The sequence below is a fragment of the Scyliorhinus canicula genome, chromosome 1 (genome assembly GCF_902713615.1).
Source record: "Scyliorhinus canicula chromosome 1, sScyCan1.1, whole genome shotgun sequence".
NCBI lineage: Eukaryota > Metazoa > Chordata > Chondrichthyes > Carcharhiniformes > Scyliorhinidae > Scyliorhinus > Scyliorhinus canicula.
The window spans coordinates 235,645,247-235,670,119 of NC_052146.1; positions in this window are offsets into that span (position 1 = coordinate 235,645,247).

The window sequence follows — 24,873 nt, forward strand, 5'->3', positions numbered from 1 at the left end:
CCATTCCCAGGGGGCTCCTTTCTTAAGGAGGTCTGAGAGTGGGGCGGCTTTTGTCGCGAATCCGTCGATGTGGTTCCGACAATAGCCAACCAGTCCTAAAAACGACCGGAGGGCCGAAACATTTTGGGGAAGGGGCAATTTGACAATCGAATCAATTCTTTTGAATTCGATCTCGCGTTTGCCGTGTGTGATGACTGTTCCCAAATACATCACTTTAGTTTCCAAAATCTGGGCCTTTCTTGGGTTAACTTTACATCCAATTGAAGTCAACAGTTCCAGGAGTTCGGCCAGAAGCGTAATGTGCTCTGCCTTTGTGTCTGTCTGCAGTAGTAGGTCGTCTACATACTGTACCAGACATTCGGGGCGGGAGAATTTCTCTAAACCACTTGCCAGCTGTCGGTGGAAAATGGAGGGGGAATTGTGGAATCCTTGTGGAAGGCATGTCCACGTATACTGCTGCGATTTGAAAGTGAAGGCAAATTTGTACTGGCACGCTTTTGCCAATGGTATTGACCAGAATCCGTTACTGATGTCCAATACCGTGAAGTATTTGGAGTTGAGTCCCTGCTTGAGCATGGTCTCGGGACTAGTAGCTACCGTTGGGGCTACTGCGGGGGTGACTTTGTTGAGTTCCCGATAATCGATGGTCAGACGCCATGATCCATCGGGCTTCCTCACTGGCCAAATAGGGGCATTATTGGTCGAGGCTACCGTTCTGAGCACACCTTGCTCCAATAAGCTTCCTATCACCTTTTCTATTTCCACCTCTGCTTCCAGGGGAAATCTATACTGTTTCTGTGGTCGGGGGTCCTGTCCGGTAACGTGAACTGGTCCAGTCATTCTGCCACAGTCATGACGGTGACTGGCAAATGCTGTCCTGTGTTTGTTCAGTAGGGCTTTTATTTGTCTGTCGGTGTGGAGTGTAGTCAGGTCAAATGAGTACTCTCCCACTGCGCTAATCCGATTAGCGTAGTCTCCTACTGTGAGGGTGGCTGGTGCTCTGTCTGATCTAGCCATTCGCCAGACACACTGGTTTACTGGGTCGAACGACAAGCTATGAGCGTTCATAAAATCTATCCCCAGGATGTGTTCTGCTGTCCGGGGAAGATTTACTAAAACAACGGGGTGTTTGGTTGAGATGTTCCCTAGCTGGATCGCTACGGGTGCTGTGATATGTCCCTGCTGCGAGTGTCCGGTGAACCCGCTAAGTGTAATGGTGGATGTGGTCGGCCACGTGTCTGCGTGTGCCGTGGTCGTAGAGTTAATGGTGGTGCGGGAGCCTCCTGTGTCCCAGAGTAACTCTATGGGCTTCCCTTTTACTCTCGCTGTGACTACGGGTCTCCCTGATGAGTCCCATAGTGTGTCACAGACCCAAGTGGGGGAGCCCGAACACCGTCAGTTCGTCTCGTCCACATTGGTGGGTCCTGACTGTACTGCTATATTGTGGATGGGTTTTGCCTTACTGCGGTTCAGAGTGCCTGTCTGCTGGCCTCTCTGAGATCGCTGGGGTGCATTGCATTCCTTTGCCCAATGCCCTAACTGTCCACAGTTATAGCATTCCTGTCCTTTCTGCTGTGGGCTGCTCTTCCCTTCATTTACCCATGCGGGTTTCTGATGCTCTCTCACTGCCTGAATATCTGCTGCAGCCTGAGCCTCTTCTGGGGATTGAACCTTACTCTTTCCCTGAATTGATTGCTCCCATGCGCGGGACAACCTTTTCAGGACCCATTTCTCATTGTGGGCCTCTTCTGAGGGGTCATAACTGTTGCAAGCGCTCTGTCCTGCCTCTGTCGCGTGTGAGATTATGGTGCGCGTCCATTTGACCATATTTTCCCGGTTCAAATGCGCTCTATTTAACTCTCCGAAAACTGCGTTGAAATGAATCCACAGCCTTCCTGCGAATGCTGTGGGGTGTTCGGATCTTTTCTGCCGGCACTTATTAAGTCCTTCCACGGGGTCACCTCGATTATACCCTATGGCATCTAAAATGGAGGTGTGCATCTCCTCTAGGGTGCCTCCGGCAACGTTCTGTGGGTCGGGGAGGGCTGCTACTACTGACTGGTCTAAGCTCAGCACGGTGAGCTTAACCTGCTCTCTCTCATCCAGGCCGTACATGGTAGCCTGCTGTTTCACTTTAGCGAAAAACTGGTGGGGGTCTGCGGTGGGGAGGAACGGAGTGATCTTCTCACATGCGTCCCTGAGCTGGGTTACAGTTAAGGGGGTGGTGTAGGTTATATCTGGTGCGCCTTCTGTTATAGCTTTTCTCTGCGTGGTTACGGGATTCATGGGTGCGGTTATGATCTGATCTGTGGGGGGTGGGGGTGCTTGCCTTTTCTGTTGCGCTGCTGGCGCACATGTTCCCTGAACATATCGCTGCGCTGTTTCACTTAATTCTTGCCAATCTGGGGCATTTTCTCCATCTAACTGGGTTCCAAAGGTGCTTTGAAACCCATTTTGCACCGAAAGCAGCGATTGCAGCTCTGCAATCTGTTTCCTGCATTTCGCGTGGTCTACTGTACTTTGCCTTTGCTCTGTGGTTGCAGCATGGAGTGCTCTCAAAGCTGCTTTGAGATCAGAGCATTGCCTCTGCAAAGCCTCCACCTGCTTGTCTGATTCCTCTCTTATCAGAACGGCATGTTGCACGTCCTGATAAGCCTTTTCGTACTGGGTCTGGGAGCTGCTGAGATGGGCTAGACAAGACTGATGTGCCCTCTTGGCATCATCCACCTCTCTACCTTTCTCTGCCAACTTCCCTCTTAGATCCAGATTTTCCTTCTCAATGTCCCTGACATCGACCTTACTCATTCGGTTCCTTTCTTCTAATTCTGCCCGGAGCGTCCTGACGACCTCCTCTGTGCCTCGCAATTGTGCCAAACAGGACACGATTGCCATCGGCTTACGTGCTTTACTAAGGTTCTTTTTGTGAATTTGAGAGAGGTTCTCCCACCAAGTATGTCCTATACTTCCGGGACCTGTCTCCTCATTCAAACAAAACTCTTTCCAAAGGGGCCATCCCTTTCCCTGCAGATATTTGCGGAGTTCCAGCTCCCACGTGGGACACTGACCTACCCTGCTACTGCTGCTGGTCGCTGCGACCACAAACCTTTCTGGATCCATCAGACGTTCCATTGCCTGCATGGCCATTTTCTCTGACTCTCTTTTAGTTAATTTGGAACAGGGGGTTGCTGGGGTTGTGTTTCAAGAAACGGGTACGGCTTACGCTATGTTCCGTTCAAAAACTACCGAAAGTTTGTCGCAACAAAAATGCTTTCAGTTTTACCTTACAGCCCTGTTAGTACGCATGCACTAAACACACTTCCGAATTACGCTTATTAGTTTGAACACCTTGAATACTCGTGATTTTCTTTACTTTCTTACTTTCTCTGTAATTTGGAGTTCTAATTCAAATTTCAGGGTCCTGAACGGTGTGGGGTTTCCACTTACAACCGTGTCCCGTCAGGATGTCGCCACTAAATGTTGCACATTTTGGTATGTGGGCAAAACGCGTTTATTGGGGTGTATTAACTTCCAAGTGCTTAACACCACTAGGCTCTGTTCTATGTATTTATTCAGCTTAGGAGTCGCCAGGTGCCGTATAGACACCGTCACAAGTATTCCAAGGTCAAGTTCAAAGTAATAAAGACGATACACCGATTAGTAAGGTCCAAACGATAATATTTATTATACAGTTATAATAAATACTCATGCACACACTAAGAGACTAAGCTATGACTAAACTAAAGTAATCAGAATACTTATCTAACAGGAACAGGCAAGGTCAGGGAGCGAGGCCTTCGTCCTGGTCTTGGGCTGCAACCTTCAGCAAGCGTTCTGGTCACTGGGGGTTCTAGCGGGCTTAGTTCGCGTAGCGAGCGTCGTACTGGCACTTACGGTTCGGCGGCTGGTGCTCGACGGCTGGAGTCAGAGTGTAGCTTCAAGTTCTTGGTCAGGGCCGGAGCACGAAATAACAGACCGGACAACACGAGGTCCCTGTCTTTTATAGGGATCCCATTGTCCTTCCCTCTTCTTGGGCGGGCTTTAACCTTTGGATATCTATTGGGTCAATTCCTCATCGATACTGTTTTAATTCCCCAATGCGAGGGGGTCTCCGTGATGGGGGGGGGCGTTTCTTATGCCCTTTTGTTTGGAGGTTTCTGGTGCCTCGATGTCTGGGTCTTGATTCAAATGTGTCCATTCAGAATCAAATGTTTCTATTGTGTGGGTGTTCAGGTCTGATTGCCTCATTAGCATGCAAAGCGTTTTGCCATTTGCACCTAGCTAAGGTCTTCTCACCTGAACCCAAACTGGTTTCTGCTACTTGCAGAATGCAAAATGCTCTCTTTGCAGACTGCTGTTCTGGCTAAACTGCCTGTTTCCCTGCAGTCTTAGCGCTTGGCTTACTTTGTAGCTCAGCGTCCATTTTAGGTGGCTACAAACACGATCTTCCTGAGCCTTCCCCAATTTCAGGGATGGGTGTTGTGGTTGGTGTGGGTGGTCCTGAAGTCTGCAAACTGTATTGTTTAAAAGACCTTAGAGAGCTGTGTTAGTCTGATGTCTGTGGCATGGGATTATGGGGTGGCTGTGGCTGCAGAACAGAGAGTGGGAATGGGATGAACGCTCGGGTTCAAGGCTAAACGCTTAGAGGCACTGGTCTTGCTTATGTTCCGGACCCCAACACCTGCCAGTGAGCCCCAAAGTGGACATTACTGGGCAGTTGACCCTACCCATGAGGGATGAGTGAGCATATAACCTCCTGTCAGAACCCCTGGTGAGGTTGGAAATAAGAGAGGGGAGAAGCAGGTGGGAGGCCATAGATGAATGTGACTGGGCGAGGGCATAGGCCAGGGCCCGTCCTGCAATGGAGATGGGACAGGATGTGAGCTGTGAGTGAATGCTGGCCTCTGGATATGATATGGGACTGGCTGCTTCCAGGTCCGGAAAGCCAATGGGTCAGGGGAGGTACTGATGTTATCCGGCTGCGACACCAATCTGACTCTCTCTCCTTCCTCGCAGGTAACTGAGCGATGTGGGGGGGGGTGGGGGGGGGGGGGGGGTTCCACTCTTACAGGGGCCCTCTCCTCACAGAGTAAGGATCCTTAGCTCAGGCATCCCACTGCGTTTTTCTCTCGGCGGTTGTGGCAGAGCTTCTCCTGCAGGAACACAAATGGGGATAACTTGAGCTGGAGGCCTGGCGGGTCAGAGGTCGATGACATCTGGCATGTGTGGGCACTGTGCCTAAGGAGTGCCAGTGGGGTTTTGAGGATGCTGGTGGGAAGTCGGGTCCTGAGGCCCTGGGATCAAGGTGGCATTCTGGAGAGGCCGGGGGCGGGGTGGGGAATGGAAGGATGGAGTACAGAGAGGAGATGGACAGCACTTACTCTGGCTGGTCTGAGTAGGTTATTCATCATTTTTCTACATTACACCCCTGTTCTCTTGGTCAGACTGTTGACAATGACCATGGCCCGTCCTGCAATGGAGATGGGACAGGATCTGAGCTGTGAGTGAATGCTAGCCTCTGGATATGGTATGGGACTGGCTGCTTCCAGGTCCGGAAAGCCAATGGATCAGGGGAAGTACTGATGTATCCCAGTCGGGATTCGTCACCTTGCTGGAGGGCCTCCTGCAGACTGAGTGTATATTGTAGCCCACCTCTCCTCCATGGCATCTAACTAATGGCTGAGGGCCCCCACCATGAATTGAAATGCAGGTTTCCCCGCTGCCATCCTCCGGGCTTGAATGAGAGCAAGTGCTGTGGAGCCGTTTAAATGCAGTGCTCAGATTACCCCAACCCCCACCCCAGGCAGGCAAATCAGATCCCTCACACCTCAGGCACAGCATTTACCACGTGCAAAAATTAATTATTCCAATTGCCTAAAAATTGCAGTCCAGATTGCGCCGCTGGGCCAGAGGGAATCACGCCACTTTTCTTGCCTTAAATATCCTTTTATCATTTTTTCAGAACATTCTACCCCAATCCATTAGTGACCTCAACCCATCCTATTTTAGCAATCTCCTCCATCTTTATATTCCTTCCCATTACATTGAATCTTCTGATTCTGGCTATTAGTGCAGCCTTCCCTTACTAACTCTCAGCCTTTACCATGCTGTTGATGGCACACTCTTCAGTCATGGTGTCCCTATTCATTGAAGCTTCTCCATCTCTTCTCTCTAAATTTAAAAGTCTTCTCAAAGTCTATTTTTCTAAACATGCATTTGGTCATTCCTATGAATCTCTCCTTTCTGACTTAAGGCTTATCTATTGCATTATCTTTTTCTTCCTTCTCTATTTCGCAAAGTGCCTTCGGATATTTTCTACATTAAAGACATTAAATACTAATAATTGATATTATTCATCCTTAAAATGATACATCGTAGAATGTTGAGTAATATGTAACAGCCTTTCATCTGACTGGTCCTCTCGTCCTTATACATCAAGCCATTGTGTATGTAAAATGTATCAGCTGCAGTGATATTATTATTTTATTTTAATGCCCAATGCAACCCTTTGAATAAATGAGACAAGGACGGTTAACTTTACATGTGGCGGTGTGTGCAAAATTCACTAGTATTAGTGCTTAATATACACACCAGTACATTTAATATGATGCTTATAGTGTCCATGTGATGGATACTAATTTTTCCTGGAATCTCTTTAAAAACACCATTTATATTGACTTAATTCACACTGAGTGTACAGTGCTAGTATTATACAATAAGTAACAATATGCAGTGTTTTATGACAAATTAATTGGATCACATAACCATCAAATATTTAGAATCAACCAACATAAAACATATTACATTCTGTTACATTAATATTTGAATATCCAAACTGCATTAATATTGCCTAATCACCTTAATGTCTGGAATGACATTTTACACATTGCGATTGTTATATTCTTAAATCGCCGCAAAGAAAAAAAAATGGAGGTGCCGCACACTTGGGTTTCTTCAAAACATGAAGCAAGATTTATTCAGATGTTGCTAATAAAACAGCTCCACAATACTTAGAAAATCTGGCAGCTAAGTACTTTCACTTCTTTTTCTCAGCAGAAAGCACTTAACTTATTTTGATGCGATAACGACCCGTCAGTCATAGTTAGATGTTTATAAAGATTGTCGTTAGCTTCAAAGCAGAGTATTTGAGATGCATTCAAGCATGAAGGGAGATGCAAATAAACAATCCAGACACCTGGCTGTCTGGAAGCTATTACCCTGACAATTGCAGCCTATTAAAAGCTATTTCTCTTTGAAAGTTAATAAAAGCCTCACAAATCAAAGAATCTGAGGGAATTTAAAGCCTTGGGATGTGTTTTGGCTTTCTATGAAGTAACAGCTGCTGCTTTCAAAACCTCTCTGAGGCAGCAGGTGTAAGGGGCTGGTAAGTGAACCTGCCATGATTTTTCACTGCTTCTGCCTGGAATTCTCTTTAGGGGTGACTGATATACGGGTCTCTGATATGGGGGTCTCTGATATGGGGGTATGATGGAGGTTTCTGTTGGGAGTTTAATGGGTGGGGCTCTGGGTGGAGTGGGCAGGATTTGTGTTGTGAGGGGCCCTTCAATAGACTTTGGCAAGGAGAGAGCCGAGCTTCCAGCCTGTTAATCAGTTGCAAATGGGATCAAATGATCCATTTGCATCGTCCCTCTGGCACAGGTTGTGTAGCTCACTGGTGGTGGGGACCAAAGCATTGTGCGGCAATCCTGTTTTTTGCCCGATGTTCCACTGGATCAGATCCTGCTTACCAGCGGCAGAAGACAGAGAATCCACTTCCCAAACAAGCACATGTAGAAGGTTATTTCACCAATATTCAATTGCAGACTCTTTCCACCAGGTGTCAATACATACCCATTTCCCACAGTTGATCTTTTTACTCTATAAATAAGCAAATGTTGTGCGCGATTTAATGGAAAAAAGGAGTCCTGTTTCGGCCGCATTTAACGGCGTTTTTCCCGGCGCTTTTGGCGTTGAGAACTACCCTGCTAATAAACGGCACTCTGCCTTTTGTCGGGCCTTGGCCAGGAACGCCCTGCCGAAGCCGCAATTAGACTCATTTCCTCCATGAACAGGCTCAGTTAGCCAGTGCAGAAAGACCTCTCTACCACCAACCCCCCCCCCTCCTCCCGGCCTCAAGGCTCCCAATTCTCCAACTTACCAACTAAAGGGTCCTCTAGTCCCCCCAGCACCTTACCTCAGAAGGGCAGGGCACCCGGGGCCTGATCGCCGGCACAAGCAAACTGACACATGGGCACCTTGACACTGCCAACCTGGCAGTATCCATGCCAGGGTGCCAGTACCAAGATGCCCGGGTGGCATCAGGAGTTCTAGAGTACCACCCTGCCCAGAGTCCGAACACCCGAGGGACTCCGATCACCTGGGAGACCCCCCCACCCCAAAGTGCCATTAAGCCTGATCCACGTTTGTGGAAACCAGTGCTAAACGGCGCCATGGATGGGTCTCCAAGGTGAGGCCATTCGATTCTGTGCCTTGGGTAACTCCGGTGTATAAATATTCAAGTGAAGCTAATTACTCATTTGAATATGCAAATCTGGATCCCACCCTCAATGCGCGAGGCATAATGAACGTCGTTATTCTTTAACAGCTTTGTTATGTCACCGGTCGGGTAGATTGAGCCCATTGCAACTTTGCCTAACACTCAGAGATTAGCTGGTCCAGCACAGAGCTGGGATTGAACCTTTATCCACTGAGGCATTGCTTTTCAATTCTAAGCAGATGCTAACAGATCCTGATGCCGACATTTCCTTTGATATCAAACCTGCTCCATGTTAACCAGCTAGAAAAGAATGGCTTGAGATAAATGTGACTGATGCAAAGAAACCAGCAGAAATGTTATTAAGCAAACTTTAAGTGTGCAGCTTGGATATTTGTGGGCACATGCTTAAACCAATAGAGAAAGGATAGTTCTGAGTAGACTTGCATGGAAATAAATTAATATTTGAACATTTCCATTGTAACCCATAAATTAAACTTGTTGATGTATTAACTTTCTCTATCTTACACAACGTGAAAAATAATCTATTATGAATTTTAGGCAAATTTCTCTAATTTAGAAAATAAACTACCATGTCTATATTAAAGCTTCCAATAGCACATTGCAATATTGGGTCAAGACATCTCAAGTTATTATTGCTCAGAATTATATTTTTTCAAGAAACTACCATGCTGCATTACTTAAAATATGATCATCACCCATTCCCCTTAGTACCTGTTACTGCTCCCAAACTCTCAAGGCAATAATATGTACCATTAAACTTGAACATCTTCACCATAATCCAAACAAATCCCAGATCCCATACCCACAGTTTTTTCAAGCTTCTTTATTATCACAGGCTTTTAAAAATTATTGCAAAGTTCTTCAGAGGGAACAATAAAGTTCAGTAAGAAGCAAAACTGTTAAAACAAAGGAATCCTTAATTCTCTCTCAGACTCCTTCTACTGGTATGTATGTATGGTAGACTTAAGTGGACAAAGTACACAATGCAATTCTCAATACACTGCATAACTCCCCTTTGTAAACGCAAGGCATAGCGTGTTTCAATGGCCTGTTTTCAGAAATGCAAACAATAAACTTAAACATAACTTGAATATTCAGCTAAGTAACATTATTATCTATCTGACTTTTTGTAATAATTAACAAAGCATGCAATCATGTACAATTTCACCAACTGAAAATAGTTCACTTCGTAACATAATCACTTAAATATTGTGTATGTTTTCTCTTACAAGTAGGATATCGTCTGGCATCAGGTATAGTCTCATTTAACTTTGGTTCTTCATCTCAGAGGTCGACATCTTTATTCAATTCAATACTTACGAATGGTGTTTTCAGTGCTTTGAAGAATGGCAAATTTCGTGTTATGATTTGCGGACTTCACTTAACAGTGATTCTTTTGATCCTTTTTTCTTGGTCATAACAAATGGCTGGATGTCAGAGGGGGTTGTTTGCTTTCCAACATAACCCTCACATTTCCCCAGCACTTCATCTTCCAGCTTCAATGATGCAGTTCTGAAGTGCATGTTTCTCTTTGCATTTCACAGAATCATGGAATTCATACTGTGCAGAATGAGGCCATTCGGCCCATCATGTTGACACCAGCACTTTTGCTTGACCTTTCTGTTCTCCATCACGTTTGCATACATGTTGAGCATAAGCTTTGTGGGTTAGCTCAGGAAGACATCCATGCATAGGATGTGCAAAAATGAATGGAGCTGGAGGCTTTCCAGTAGTCAGGTGAAGAGTCACTTTGAAATTGTGAAGAAAACAATACATCTCTTGCTTCTATGACATGCCTTCAGCTGTGGGTGTACATATCACATCTTTTAAGATGCACATTAATCTCTCCATTAGCTCTTGGCCGATGGGCTGTGATTTTTCAACGAATGAAGCTTAGGAAGTTTGTAAAATGATTGAACTCATCGCTGGAATCCATTTTCCTTTCTCAGTGTTTGAGGGACTCCAAACAAAATGAAAGTGTAGTTAAGCTTTGGGATGACTGCTTTTGGTGAAGATGGCATAACGATTTTCACAACTGGAAATCTGCTATCATCATTGGTGACAAATGGCAGGTGTTCACCTGTGAGAAAATCCTCCAAATCAACACCAACCTCAATCCACTGTCTTCGAGGGTAGCAAGCTGGCACAGTGGTTAGCACTGCTGCCTCACAGTGCCAGGGACCTGGGTTCAATTCCGGCCTTGGGTGACTCTGTGTGGAGTTTGCACTTTCTCCCCGTTTCTGTGTGTGTTTCCTCCGGGTGCTCCGGTTTCCGCCCCAGTCCAAAGATGTGCAGGTTAGGTGGATTGGCCATGCTAAATTGCCCCTTAGTGTACAGGGATGTGAGGGTTAGGTGGGGTTACGGGGTTCCAAGGATAGGTTGGGATTGTGGTTCGGGTGCTCTTTCAGAGGTTCAGTGCAGACTTGATGGGCTGAATGGCCTCCTTCTTCACTGTACGGATTCTATGATTCTATGAAGGTAGTTCAGACATTTTGAAAGAATCACAAAGATTTGACACTGTGATTGTTTGGCACAACAAACATATGTTTTGTGCTCTACCAAGCGGTCAAATTCCTGGGAACCCCCCGCCGGGTCAGAGAATCGCCCGGTGCTGGCGTCAATCCCACCCCTGCCGTGTCCCGAATTCTCCACCCCCCCGAGATTCGGTGGGGGCGGGAATCGTGCCGCGCAAGTTGGCGGGCCCCCCGTGGCAGTCGGAGGGCCCCCCGTAGCGATTCTCCGGCCCGCGATGGGCCGAAGTCCCACTGCTGACTAGCCTCGCCCGCCGGCGTGGATTAAACCACCTACCTGACCGGCGGGATTGGCGGTGCAGGCGGGCGTCTGTGTCCTGGGGGGGCGATCTGACCCCAGGGGGTACCCCCATGGTGGCCTGGCCTGTGATCGGGGCCCACCGATCGATGGGCGGGCCTGTGTCGTGGGGTCACTCTTTTTCTTCCGCCTTCGTCATGGTGAAGGCGGAAGAGACACCCTCCCCTGCGCATGCGCCGGTATGACTTCAGCAGCCGCTGAACTTACGCCGGCCGGCGAAGTCCTTTTGGCCCCGGCTGGCGTGGCGCCAAAGGCCGTTCACGCCAGCCGGTGGAGTGGGAAGCACTCCGGCGCAGGCCTAGCCCCTCAATGTGAGGGCTTGGCCCCTAAAGGTGTGGAGACATCCGCACCTTTGGGGTGGCCTGACGCCGGAGTGGTTCACGCCACTCCAACACCCCCCGCCGGGTAGGGGAGAATCCCGGCCCATATCTTTTCAAGAAGATGTTCTTTGGTTTTGACAATTCACCTGTGACCTTCATGAGCTTCATCTACAACAGGTTCTCTCAATGATTGTGGAATGACACTACATTGCCATGTAACACAAGATCAGATATGGTTGCAATGGTGAGTTCATTTTGTACATTGTGGAAACTCTGTAGTCATGGAGCAATTTCATTTGTAAACACCCTTTCGATCACATCTTTCAAGTTCCACGATTCCATTGTTGTGGTATATGACTCATATACTTGTTTTGTTATCAATCTGATGTCAGCTAGTTTTAGCACCCTTGGCACTGTGTATAGGCTTATAGCAGCAACCTTTTCTTCACAATGAGTATCAGTGACTATTGGCAAAGAATGTCATGAAAGTTAGTGTGCTGGGTTGAGTGTGCCTGGCTGATACTCAATACGCAACCCATACGCTGGTAATTTGAGTGTCCAAGGCTCTATCTGAGTAGGTGGTTTGCTGCGTTGATTGTTAAACAGGCTTACTAATGGTCTATGGTCAGTTATCACTTCAAACTCGCTTCTATACAAGTAGTGATGTAAGTGCAAGGTACCCCATATCATTGAGAGTGCTTCTCCCTCAGTTTATGAATAACATTGCTTTACAAGCTTAAGCAAGCTGTTTCCCATTGGAACAGTTAGCGAGTTACCTGTCTTGTCTTTCCGCAGAAGCCAACACCAAAGCCAGCCAGGCTTGTATCCGTGACTAGCTGGGTGGTTTTCTCACTGTAGATGTCAAGGTTATCACTGGTGTTCAGTAGGCCTTCATGTCTTTGAAGTGCAGATTGAATCTTGCGCTGAAATATCTTGGCTGTTGATCAAACTCCAAAGTTGAACCTCTTGTATCGAAAGAGTCCGATGTGAGTGGACTTCTGCAAACTTGATTTGATGGCAGTCTGCTCTGCATTGAGGTTAAGTTTAGCAAAGAGGGGCGGCACGGTGGCACAGTGGTTAGCATTGCTGCCTACGGTGCTGAGGACCTGGGTTCGAATCCCGGCCCTGGGTCACTGTCTGTGAGGAGTTTGCACATTCTCCCCGTGTCTGCGTGGGTTTCACCCCCACAACCCAAAGATGTGCAGGTTAGGTGGATTGGCCACGTTAAATTGCCCCTTAATTGGAAAAAATGAATTGGATATTCTAAATTTTTTTTTTTTTAAAGTTTAGCAAAGAGTTTGGCAACATTAATTTTTGCTAAGGTATCGCAATTGACTGTGTCAAATGTCCTTCTCATTGTATGGCTTGATTTGATGACTGCATATCAATACAGATTCTAAACTGGTTCTCGCTCTTGGGTTTTTTAATTACCTGTATTGGTGAGACCCAAGGGGTAGACTCAACCTCACCTTTTGCAATGATGTCAAGGTCAAGTAAGTGCTGAGGTTCCTTCTCTGTCAGCCTTCTGACATGAAACAGTATTTGCCTGTGTTAATACGTGACTGGCCGCACATTCAGACCTATATGCAGTGTGCATGGAGCACCCTTTCAGTTTGCCAATGTTACTAATGCAATCAGCATGCAATTCAAGAATATTGTTGAGCTATTGTTGCATATGTAACTGCAATCATGTGCAGATCTGTTGTGTGGAGAATCATGTCAAAAGCCCCAGAGGTGTCATAAAACACAGCCTTTGTTCTCGTATCTATAAATGACACTGGTGTTTCAAAAGTCCCAAGAATTTTCACTGGTTTGTCACTGTTGTGAGGCAAAATGTTTATATTCGCTGGTTTGCAGAGAACGGGTCAGTCCTGAAATTTGTTGAACGTTTTGTCTCCCATGGCTTTGACAGGTGCTCCTGTATCTCTGAGAGCATTTACTGCCAAGCAGCCAATGGTCGTTATCACATTTGTCTGTTTGCTGTTTTCAATTTTTCTGTCTGTATTGTTATTTTGGCAAGATCAGTGTTTTTGCACACTGCGCATGCCTCCCTATTGCTAATCTGAACTGGAATGCCTTGTATGTGTGTCTAACAATAGGTTCATCTACAACATGTTCCCTCTCCTGTTTATGGTAGGCTTAAGTGGACAAAGTGCACAATGCAATTCTTAATACACTACAATTATTGCAAGCTTTTTTATCATCCCACAGAACTCAGGGGCCTTACATTTGAGGAGGAGGCCAGTTAAGTGACCAACACTAGATGTCCCGTCCAATTAAGGACAGAGGTTGGGTTCCAATGGATGGAGGGCAACAGGCGTCCTCCTGCACTGCACTGAAAGATTGACAGGCCCACCTTCCCAGCTGGGGAACGAGAGGGCATGCCCAGATGGAGGTCCTGTGTTGATGCGTGGCTGGCCGCACAGGATCTCTTTCCTATGTTGTTGTCCCAACATGGATCACAATAACCTGATCCTCCCTCCCCTCAATCCTTTCAAGTTGGTTCAAGGTCTCACCCTGGCACCAGGTGAGCAACATCTGCACCTGAATTCTCCGGTTCTCCAGCCACGTGTTTCTCGGCGCTGCTCCAGTCACTGGTGGCAGAGTTCTCCACTCCTACTGCTTGTCAATGGGATTTCCCATTGAAGCCACATCACCTGGAAGCCCACAGGCAAGGCTGCACTGCCAACGGGAACAGAGAATCCCAACGGCTGGAGAATTCCAGCCAGGATATGGGATTCTCAATCTTGCCTGTCACTACCACATTATACTTTCCCCTCCCCTCTTCCCACTCAATTCCATAGAATGGAGGAAGAGATACTATGGGGAACTATTGGCCAGTTACCACAAGATCCAGAGTCAGCAAAATGCTAGAGTCTATTATTAGGCATCATTAAAGTTAAATCCCCACTCCCACCATGATTGCCAGAGGGCGTCAGCTGTTGGCTATTTTTGTAGAGAGGTTCCTCTTCCACAATGATGGTTTGTCAGTTGTGGCCACTTTTTATTTTTATTCTTTGAAAAATTCATCAGATGACACCTCCATCTGGGCATGCCCTCTCGTTCCCCAGCTGGGAAGGTGGGCCTGTCAATCTTTCAGTGCAGTGCAGGAGGACTCCTGTTGCCCTCCATCCATTGGAACCCAAGCTCTGTCCTTAATTGGACGGGACATCCGGTGTTGGTCACTTAACTGGCCTCCTCCTCAAATGTAAGGCCCCTGAGTTCTGGTGCCTACATTCGTGGGTTCCTGGCAGACATTCTCTCCTGATGGTAGGAACAGAACTCAAGAAAGAAAATTCAGCCTATGCTCTTTTCAGGACCACAACGTTGGACTACATCATTGCCCATTTATATCACACTTTTTGGCTAATATTCCTGTATTTTATCTGTGTAACATTTCTAACGTACTTAATTCTTGGTTAATTTAACAAATTCATTGCATTTTTGGAAACTTATTCCACTTGTCCTTAATTGGCTGATTATATTACACGATGTTCTCCTAACATAGACATAGAATATACAGTGCAGAAGGAGGCCATTCGGCTCATCGAGTCTGCACCAGCCCTTGGAAAGAGCACCCCACTTTAGCTCCACCCTAACCCCGAGTAAACCCACTTAACCTTATTGGACACTAATGGCAATCTAGCACGGCCAATCCACCTAACCTGCACATTTTTGGACTGTGGGAGGAAACCGGAGCACCCAGAGGAAACCCCTGCAGATACGGGGAGAACGTGCAGACTCCGCACAGACAGTGAGCCAAGCCGGGAATCGAACCTGGGACCCTGATGCTGTGAAGCAATTGTGCTATCCGCAATACTATCGTGCTGCCCATATTCAGTTAGTCCTCGTCCCCTGATTTTTTTCTCAAGACCCTGCATTTTTGTTTCAAGTATATCCGACCCCTTTGGAAAGTTCCCATTAAATGTGCACTCACCGCCCTTTCAGATTATTCATGCCATTCATTACGCACTGAATAATATAAATATCTTTTCAGCTCCCCTTAATTCTATTGCTAATAATTAACTTAAATCATTGTATTCTGATTGCCAGCCTTCCTGCCCGTGGAAACAATTTCTTCCTATCTACTCTATCGAAAGCCACACAATTTTGAACATCTCCATTAAATCTCCCTTTGATCTTTTCAGCTCTAAGGAGAAAATTCCCAGGTCCTTTGGATAGCCCAGATAACTGAATTCCCTCACCCTACTACCAATTCAGGTAAATGTCCTTTGCACCCGAGGAAATTAGAAGAACTAACTTAGATTGGCACTGCAAAGGTGCCCAGGTGGCACTTTCAGCTGGCAGGGTATTGCCAGGGAGCCAGGTTGGCACTGCCGAGGTGCAAAGCTGGCAATTTTTGTAAGGTGGCGATTGGGCCGGGTGTTGTGGGGGGGGGGTGCTGCCGGGGGCCTTTCCATAGTGCGTTGCGGCTTGGGAGGGGGGGTGGGTCGCTTTGGGGGCTCCAGAGATCAGGATGCCATTTAAAAATGGTGTCACAATTCCTCACTACACTGAGGAGTTCCAGCGAGCGGAGCTCCTCAGTGCACAAAATGAAGCTATGTGCGGCCTTGGCCGCCCCTTCCCCATTGAGGCCCCCTACCTAACACGAGTGCCGTTTTATAGCATTGTATTTCTCGGTGCTGCGAGTGCCATGAAGCATGCAATTAAACACACTTGTTGTGGGATTTTATTCCCATTGAGTTAAATCCCGCTCAATATGAAAGACAGGTTGTGGGTGGGCAGGAAGGCAGTGCGAAAGCAACCCGCTTTATATTGCAAGCCCCCTTGCCTTCAAATACACCGGCCAGGGGCAGAAAATGCAGCCTCATATATACCATATGGAGCAAAATTTCTAATATGATTCCTACTTCTGCATAGTTAACTGATCTCAGCCAGTGTGGCACTGGGAGCAGTAGTTTGCTTAGCCTGGTTTTCAGAAATAGGAGGTCCCTCTCTCAGTTGTATCAAACCATAGTGGAAGTAAGTGACCAGTGGAAGGAACACATTGGCCATACTCTCCCCATACTCAAACGTAAGGAATGAGTCAGGTACTGGAATCTTTTCCAAATGATTGAACGTTACAGAAAGAGAACGAGCCTTCTGTTTAATATTGAAAGGATTAAGAAGCTTTATTGAAAAAAGTGGCAGTAACCTCTGCCTCATAAAAGACTATTTTTGTGACGCTCTGATGTAATGTTTTGTCCATAGCAGATGTGTATTAATCTGAATGCTTAAAACTTTCCCCTTGTTCGTGTATCTCAACAAAACAGTACTAAACAAGTCTATTTTCAGACTGCTTAAAGTCTGTTAAAACACTTTGAAATGAACAGATCCAACTAGTCAGGTAGTTACAAGAATTAGTCTGTGGCACATGAAGAATGGAAATTTTCATCATGAAGACAATAGACCTGAGTGACAAAGACTTTGAGTGCTTTAAACATACAAAGCCTCTGCTGTGATTTGAAACTTGTGGCCGTGCTTAAAAACCTCGGGAGAGCTTTGTTGAGAAACTGAACATCTGCATTTGCAATTTCTGCAACCGCCACACTCCCAGCCCTCATTATATGAACATAACCTACAACCCTCACGGGGGTCAGCAGCAGCAGCAGTAACAGGCAGCAAGAAACAGCATGAGCAATCTCGGAACAGGTGCCACCCCACATTGTCTTTGTCATGCATGGGGGATGGGAAGGCAAGGATGGGGACGGGAGGGGTATGAGAGCTTGCAACAATTTCCTCTTATGTGCTGCCAACAAATCGGACCTCCTCTTCGATAATGCAAGCACTTTTACACTCTCCGATTCAAACCAACTGCAAATGCACAGATCCATAGGATGTCTCAGTCTAGATTCCAGAAACCGATGGTCACAACTAAAGCATTGATCACTTGGCGTAACAAAGCCTATTTAAGCAATTTAAATCTGGGGGGAGGGGTCAGCTTCAAATGTTTATCCTTGTGTCTCAATATAAGAGTAGAATCCAGCACACAAGTTCAGCTCCTCAATCTGAAAATAAAATCCCAAGTTGAGCACACAGATGCCACTTTCCTGAAACTGGATGAAGTATAACACGAATATAAAAATGCCTCACACAATATTAACAACTTCGTTCATGTCACACATTGAACCTACTAAATGTCCTGAGGTGCTTCACAGAGCCATAATTAAAAAGTGAATTCTGAGGCGTCGGTGTGGGTTTTAAGAAAAGTCATTTGGGAGATCAAAAGGCAGCAGGGTAGCATGGTGGTTAGCATAAATGCTTCACAGCTCCAGGGTCCCAGGTTCGATTCCCGGCTGGGTCACTGTCTGTGTGGAGTCTGCACGTCCTCCCCCTGTGTGCGTGGGTTTCCTCCGGGTGCTCCGGTTTCCTCCCACAGTCCAAAGATGTGCGGGTTAGGTGGATTGGCCATGCTAAATTGCCCGTAGTGTCCTAATAAAAGTAAGGTTAAGGGGGGGGTTGTTGGGTTACGGGTATAGGGTGGATACGTGGGTTTGAGTAGGGTGATCATGGCTCGGCACAACATGGAAGGCACTGAAACAGGCACACAAGACCCTCAGAGCGCACGGTCCACCAGTTAGGGCGGGAAGCTTCAATCAGCAGTGGTGCCAAAAATGAAGATGTTATTTTAAATCAGGAAACAAATTGAGCCACGAATAGAATGAGAAGATTTAAAAGAACCGATCAATCGCCTCGGATTGAGGTAGAGTGTGTGCGGTACGGGGGTGGCCGGGGGGGGGGGGGGAGGGGGGGGGGGTTGGTAAACACTCCCCTGAAGCCTGCTGGTGTAAAGAGGCTGAATGCATTTTCTGCCACAGGAAAGGTCACTTAAGGCACCGATGCAAAAGTAAGTCAAATCTACCCAGTAACAGAGTTAGTAACACATCGCAAGTGCATAATATGGATGAGTCCAGTCATACAGATTAAAATGTTCACTCATTTTTCAATGTGAATACAGGCAAAGTAGCTTCCATCACTATGATGCTTTTGGTAATCAATAGTCCCTTAAAGATGGAAATCAGCATGAGAGCCTCTGCCACGGTAATAGGAAAACACACATTTTAATATTTACAAGTCCCGCCATTGAATTTAAAGGGTACTGTAGCAAAACTACCAAGTTACACAAGAGAAGCCATTAAGGTAAATGATTTACATAGACTCTACAGTGCAGAAGGAGGCCATTCGGCCCATCGAGTCTGCACCGGCTCTTGGAAAGAGCACCCTACCCAAGGTTAACACCTCCACCCTATCCCCATAACCCAGTAACCCCACCCAACACTAAGGGCAATTTTGGACACTAAGGGCAATTTATCATGGCCAATCCACCTAACCTGCACATCTTTAGACTGTGGGAGGAAACCGGAGCACCCGGAGGAAACCCACGCACACACGGGGAGGATGTGCAGACTCCGCACAGACAGTGACCCAAGCTGGAATCGAACCTGGGACCCTGGAGCTGTGAAGTGATTGTGCTATCCACAATGCTACCGTGGATATGACCACAGTACCAGTAAGCTATCAACAACTGTCCGCTCAGCTCCCGATAATAACAGTGTCAGGCCAAAGGCCAGTTAAAGGTAATCAAGAATGGGAAGAGGGACGGCCTGAGTTAATTAAGAAGTATGACAACATTTACTGTGATGAGTTAGGTAAAACAAAGGGTCTCCAGGTGAAGATCTATGTAGATCCAGAGGCAATCCGTCATTTTCTTAGAATGAGGCCAGTACCATATACCTTGTGAGAAAGATTGGACACGGAATTCAAGAGATAGAAAGAACTGAGTCAGATTCAACCAGTTCAATTCAGAGAGTGGACAGCACCTACTGTCCCCATGATAAAACCTGACAAGTGGTGACGACAAATTAACAGTTAATCATGCTGCCAAGTTATAGAAGTATTCAAACCCCTGGAGGTCAGCCTTGTACAAAGCTAGATATGAGCCACGGATATCAGTAACTCAAGTTAGGTGAGGCTTCCCAAGGTTATGTTATGATAAACACACACAAAGGTTTGTTTCAGTATATGCACCTACCCTTTGGTGTGTCGTCAGCATGTGCTATTTTCCTGTGGACATGGAAAGTCTATTGCAAGGTCTGTCATGAGTTGTAGTTTACCTGAATGGCATTTTGATAACTGGAATGCCAGAACCTGAGCACCTACATAACTTAGAGGAGGTGTTAAAGAAATTTCAAGAGGCCGGAGTACACCTCAAGAAGGAAAAATGTTCTTTTCAAGCTACTGAGGTTAACTATCTGGGGTATCGTGTAGATGCAGAAGGATTACATCCTAATGAAGACAAAGTCAAAGCAATAAAGGAGGCACCAGCTCCCAGAAACGCACCTGCGCTCATGTCATTCTGAGGAATGGTGAATTACCATGGGCGTTTTCTACCCAATTTGTCGACATATTGGTCCTTTGGCATATGCTACTAAAGAAGAACCAGCGTGGGTTTGGAAGATGTCCCAGAGAGAAGCTTTCAACAGAGTAAAGCAATTGTTACATTCATCAAATTTATTGGTGCATTTTGACCCGTCTAAGCAATTCGTTTTAACCTGTGAAGCCTCTCCATATGGCAAATATTGCCCAATAAAGTGGATAACCGACCTGAAAGACCTATTAGGTGCGCCCCGAGAACTCTCTCAGAGGCCGAAAAAGGTGACTCTCAGATTGAAAAAGAAGGCTTGTCAATAGTTTATAGGGTCCAATTGAGGGAGAAATATGAGCTCCCAAGGAGGGAGGGCTTTAGATATATGCAGATAGGGCTTTCATAAAGAAGACCTTCCCTACATTCTCATTGTTACCCCCTTCTTTGCTGAAAGAGTCGTTAATGGTGTTGGGGATAGAAGCGGGAGTTAGCTCAGCTATTTTTGGGAAAATTATGGAAGCAGGAACAGAATCCGGTTTCCTCCCACAGTCCACTCTTGGGTCTTTTTAAAGAAGATAAGGCTGTTCCGCCAATGGCATTGGCAAGAATTCAGCATTGGGCATTAATTCTGTCCGTCAACAAATATACATTCAAGCACCGGCTTGGAATACAGATTGCAAATTCAGATGGCTTAGTCGCCTGACTTTACCAGAGAGTGTAGCACCTCCACCAGTACCACAGGAAATTGTTATGGTGACGAATTTCTTGAACATGTTGCCAGTTTCAGCACAGCAAATTAAGTATTCGGCCAGCAAGTTGGGCCATTGAGCCAGTTTCTGAAGAGACTAAACCATACTATGCACGAAAGGATGAATTAAGTTGCAATGATGACATCATACTTTGGGAGCCAGCGTTTTATCCCTGTACCAGGTAGGGAGTTGCCCATAGTCGGTGCCCATCCAGATGTATCTAAGATGAAGATGCTCACCAGGAATTATGTATGGTGGCCTGGCATTGAGAACTTGGTGAAGCACTGTGAACATTGCCAAATGCAACAAAGTTTGCCTGCTACAGCCTCCTGCACCCTTGGGAATGGCCGAGTCGGCCATGGATACAAGTTCATGTGGATTGTGTGGGATCATTCTTGGGCACAATGTTTTTGCTCCTTGTTGTTGCCCACTCAAACAGAATGGAAGTGTTTGAAATGAAGTCTACGACATCACATGTCACAATTTAGAAATTGCGTCAGTGTTTTTCAACCCACGGGATCCCTGGGGCACGATTCTCCGACCCCACGCCGGGTGGGAGAATCGCAGGACTGCCGGGCGAATCACGCCACGCGGGCACCCGCACGCGATTCTCCCACCCTCCCCCCTCCAAAACGGCGTGTCGCGTTTTGCGACAGGCTGCTCGGAGAATCGCCGCTCCTGTCGAGCGCCGATTCTCCGGCCCAGATGGGCCGAGCGGCCTGCCTAATACGACAAGTTCACGCCGCCGCCAACCACACCTGGTTGCTGCCAGTGTGAACAGCGTGCGGCCTCTGCGTGTGAGGCCTATGGGGGGCTGAGGGAGAATTAGCACCAGAGGGGGTGCTCAGGAGGGGTCTGGCCCGCGATCGGTGCCCACCGATCGTCGGGCCGGCGTCTCTGAAAGACGCACTCTTTTCCCTCTGCCGCCCCGCAAGATCACTCTGACATGTCTTGCGGGGCAGCGGAGGGGAAGACGGCAACCACGCATGCGCGGGTTGGCGCCCGCCAACCTGCGCATGCGCGGGTGACATCATTTAGGCGCAGCCGGCCGCGTCATTCAGGTGGCGCCGCTTTGACGCAAGCTTCAAGGCCTGTGCCCAAAATTGACGCGCCGCCGCTCCTAGCCCCCTGGGGGTGGAAGAATAGGGGGCGAGGAGCAGCCTCTGACGCCGGTGTGAAACACTCCGGGTTTCACTCCGGCGTCGGCACTTTGTCTCCCTTTGGGAGAATCGCAGCCCTGAAGTCATAGTTTGGGAACAGCCTTCACGAGTGCTAAATTTCAAACTTTCATCACCCTAAATGGTATCAAGTACATCAGGCTGTGCCTTACCACCCATCATCCAATGGACTGGCTGAACGAACAGTCTAAACCTTCAAAGATAGGCCTTAAGAAACAATCAGGGGTGACCTTGGAGACCAGGATCTCACCTTTCCTTCTGGGCTATGGATTTCTACAATGGGAGCAGAGTTGTTGATGGGCCGGCATTTTAGGATTAGACTAAGCCTGGTATTTCCAAATTTACCATGGAGGGTAGAGGCCTAAGTGCAGTCAGAAGAAAAAACGGGATTCAGGCAAATCTACAAGGTTGTTTTTGGAAGAAGCTGAAATTTTGGAAAGCGGCCTAAATTAAGGACTCAATTTATGATGGACTGTTTACATGTGTTTAATGTTCAAATTATTGGGAACTTAGTAATTTAATTGTTATTGGTGTATACAAGGAATAGAATGGGAGGGATGTGGTGTTTGTCCTCTTTATGGGGCGATCTTCTGAGATGATCACATGGCCCAGGTAACCAATCAGGGACCAGGGTGGGTCTCACTCTAGCAAGTGTGGGTTTCTGTGTGAGTTCAAACCTGGTAGTTATATATAAATAAACATTGCAGTTGTATGTTCTATGTTCTGTGTTCTATGGTCTATGTTGTTTACCTAACTGGTGGACGGGAAATATTACAGGCATCTACACTGCGCACTTTCTTTGCTGTCTTGCCTTTTGCCCTTCTGGTTACGGTCTTAGCACGTGAACAGGGAGTATGTGCTGCAAGTATACAGAGCAGACAGATTGTGACGCCAATCAATATGTAATGCTGTTTGACACCAGTGCAAGTACTCACGCAGTTTTGAAAATGTATTTGTTCATGGGGTATGGGCATCGCTGACCAGAGCAGCATTTATTGCCCATCCCTAATTGCCCATGGTGGTTAGCCATCTTCTTGAACTGCTACAGTCCATGTAGCGGAGGTACATCCCCAGTACTGGTAGAAGGGGAGTTCAAGAGTTTTGATCCAGTAACGGTGAGGAACAGTGATATAGTGACAAGTCAGGCTAGTGTGTGACTTGGAGAGGAATTTACAGATGTTGGTGTTCCCATGTATCTGCTGCCCTTGTCCTTCTAGGTGGTACAGCTCACAGGATTGGAAGTAGTACATTAGCGTGCCCTCTGCCTCCACAAGGTTTCCTTTTTAGTCAACAATCAGCCACATCCTTCCACTGACTATCATTTTACTACTTATCTCTTCAATAAATAAAATGTCGGTGTTCCTTTTTGTACTAGCTGCTAATCCATTTTCATACTCTCTTCCTCTTCCTCTTATTCATCTTTTTAGGTCTCTGTGCTTTCTACATTCAACTTGGTTCTCTATACTGTATTATGAATCTTGCATTTATAAACAATCCTCCATCCAGCTCTGAATGCCCTTCCATGCCCCCTTGTGGAGATGTCTCTATATTTCAACCATTTTCCTTTTGAAGGCCTCTGATTATTCAATTCCTCTTCTGCCGAAACATTTTTCATTCCAATTCACCTGGGTGCTCACTTGTTAAATTCACTGACAATAGCCCTTCTCCAGTTCAGTATTTTACGGCTGATTATTTTCCATCCCTGTTCTAAACCTTATGATATCGAGATCACTATTCCCCAAATACCTCCGCACCGAAGCCACCAAATTGGGGCGGCGTGGTTAGCACTGCTGCCTCACAGCACCAGGGACCCAGGTTCAATTCCAGCCATAGGTGACTATCTGTGTGGAGTTTGCACGTTCTCCCTGCGCCTGCGTGGGTTTCCTCCGGGTGCTCTGATTTCTTCCCACAGTCCAAAGATATGCAGGTTAGGTGGATTGGCCATGCTAAATTAATAATCTATATTTCTTGTAACTTTCTGCAATTTGCCTGTAAATTAGCTGCTCTATTTTCTTCCCACTACAATATATAGCTAATAGTATATTAACGCCTCTATTGATCCTTATTTCTCACAAAATGGATTATGGGCAGGTTTCTCTGTCCCGCCGTGCCAGATTTATGGTTCAGCACGATATCGGGATTCTCCATTTTGCTGGCTGGTCAATGGGGTTTCCCATTGTGGGGCAATCCCACGCTGTTGGGAAACCTCCGAGCTGCCGGCAAATCAGAGCATCCCGACGGCAGACAATTCAGCCCTATTTCTTTGGCCCCACAACTCCATCATCCGCGTGCAGTGCTGGAAGTTTTGATGATATCTACCACCACGCCCCCTTCCTTTGCTCCCAAATCTTTTCAGAATACATTGTAGGTGGGAAAATGAAGTCCCCAATCCCCCCTACTTTGAACTGAGGGTTGAATTTTTGGGACCCCCTTAGGTTGGGAATTGAGTGGAAAGTGGAGGGGAATGTCCCAAAAATAACAGCGCCAGGGCGCTTGTCAATTTCCAGATGACATTCTCAGCACCAGCAATAATCCCCAAGGCAGAGAGAGGACAGGAATTCCACCCACCTTCCAATTAAGGTTGAGGGGCCACCTGATAGAGGTCTACAAAATTATGAGGTGCATAGACAGAGTGGCTAGTCAGAGACTATTTCCCAGCGTAGAGGGATCAATTGCTAAGGGGGCATAGGTTTGAGGTGCAAGGGGCAAGATTTAGAGGAGATGGACGAGGTAAGTTTTTTACACAGAGGGTAGTGGGTGCCTGGAACTCGCAGCCGAAGGAGGTGGTAGAAGCAGGGACGATAGTGACCGCAGGGACGATAGTGACGTTTAAGGGGCATCTTGATAAATACATGAATAGGATGGGAATAGAGGGATACGGACCCCGGAAGTGTAGAAGATTTTAGTTTAGACGGGC